This window comes from Elephantulus edwardii, unplaced genomic scaffold (assembly GCF_000299155.1).
Source record: "Elephantulus edwardii isolate Elephantulus edwardi_28Jun2011 unplaced genomic scaffold, EleEdw1.0 scaffold00045, whole genome shotgun sequence".
In the NCBI taxonomy this organism is placed as follows: Eukaryota; Metazoa; Chordata; class Mammalia; order Macroscelidea; family Macroscelididae; genus Elephantulus; species Elephantulus edwardii.
The window spans coordinates 4,840,029-4,842,103 of NW_006399795.1; positions in this window are offsets into that span (position 1 = coordinate 4,840,029).

The window sequence follows — 2,075 nt, forward strand, 5'->3', positions numbered from 1 at the left end:
AGGTCTACCAAACATTGTCCACCATGGGTAACCATTATCACATTTGACACATCAGTGTCACAGTGTTTAGCATCACAGCAACCACACGAGTTACCTCTGTACAGCAAACAGACAGACACCACCTACAAATAGAATGTCAGACTTCTTCTACTCTGCACCATAGACAAAAAGCAACACAAAATTAAGCAAAGATCTCAGTGTAAGAGCTAAGCCTAGAAAATTATTAGAACCACATCTCATTCACTAGTAAGACCATAACTTTTTAAAAAGACAGAAAATTAATGATGCTGAGACTGTGGGGAGAAGTGGACCTTCATGTGTTGCTGGTGGTAGTGTAAAATAATGCAGCCATTGTGGAAATGGGTAGTTCCTCAAAAAGTTAAATATAGATTATCATATGACTCGGCACTACCACTCCCAGGTATCGCTCAAGAGAATTGAAAACTTATAAAGGTTCATAGTAGATTACTCATAATGGTCAGAAAAGTGAAAATAACTCAAATTTTGATCAACTGACAAATGGATACGAAGTCTGGGTGTTGCTGTGGTTAAGCACCCAGCTATTAACTCAGAGGCCTGCGACTGGAACTCATGATCTGTTCTGTGAATAAAGCTGTGACAATCTGCTTCCGTAAAGATTTACAGCTCTGCAGATGCTGTGGAGAAGCCCTACTCTGCCGTAGGCATGGCTATGAGCCAGAATCCACTTGCAGTGGGTTATTTCATGGTTGGTGAATGGATAAGTCAAATATCCAGACAATAGAATGGCATTTGTCCATACAAAGGAATGAAATACTGATACATGCTACACCATGAATGAACCTTCCTCCCCCCCCAAGCTTTATGCTAAGTGAAAGACGTTGGCTTATGTTTATATGCAATGTCCAGAATGTGCATATGCATACAGAGACACAAAGTAGGTGAAAGTTACCAGGGGCTGGGGAAAAAAAGAGGAGTGAATAGAGAGTGACTGCTTGTTGATTGAGGTTTGCTCCCCAGAGGGAAAGTCCCCCATGGTTTGTGGTCACATACAGATCGAAGCATGGGGAAAGGAAAACTTGCTGACAGAAGGAGGTGGTACTGCAAGGATCTGTTTGTGGTTGACCAGTAAGGGTGAGGAAAAGTAGCAATTTTACCACCTTACACAAACAATCTTCAATATATAGGTAAGTTAAAGATTATGTAGGCTGACAGAAAATGCTAGCAGTCAATACATAATGATTAGTCTAAGGGGGGGAACCCCATCACCAGCTTGATTTATTGTGGAGTTTAGTTGAAAACTATAAGGGGCGGAGTGGGCTTGCATTCCTGGGAGAAACTACCAAAAACAAGTTTAGCTTAGGTGTAGTCACTTTTAGGTGTCCATAGGCTTTCCCATGCACCACTAATAGGTACGAAGTTTTTTGGAGTGATGAAAATGTTCTAGAATGAGTGGTGATAGTTGCACAGCCTTGGCAATATACTAAACCCCATTAAACTGTACGCTTAAATTGGGTGAATTTTACGGTATGTGAGCTCAATTAAAAAAACCCAGAAACTATAAATTGGGAGCTAACATTTAATTTGAAAATCAGCTCTAATAATATGAATGTTGTTGATACTTACTGTAAGACCAATTGAACACTCTTCCTAAAATAACCACCCTGCAATAAGCCCTGGGGAAGTTGCTAGTATCTGGACTAAGGAGTGAGGATTGCATTCTGGAGTTTTTGGTACAGAAGGAAATGGTGTCCCGTCCCTACTCATCCAGCACAGGCTGGCTTGGGCATTTCTGTAGGCAGAAAAGAGCAGAGCTGGGGTACCTCGGGGAGAAGAGGTGGAGTCTGAGACTGTGAGGCGAAGGTTGGGGGCGCAGGCGAGGCGGGTGCGTAGATGGGGGGGAGCGGAGGTTACGGGAGGAGACGTGGGGGACATGGAGGATGCCGGACAGGGACGACGCAGTTACTGGCCCAGAGGACGCAGGGGTGGGGCGTGAGACGAGAAGGCGGGGCACGGGGTGGACACGGGTCAAGGGGGCTGGGCAAGAGGAGCAGGACGAGGGCCACTGGGGTGGGTGGTAAGCTGGGAGGGGCGGG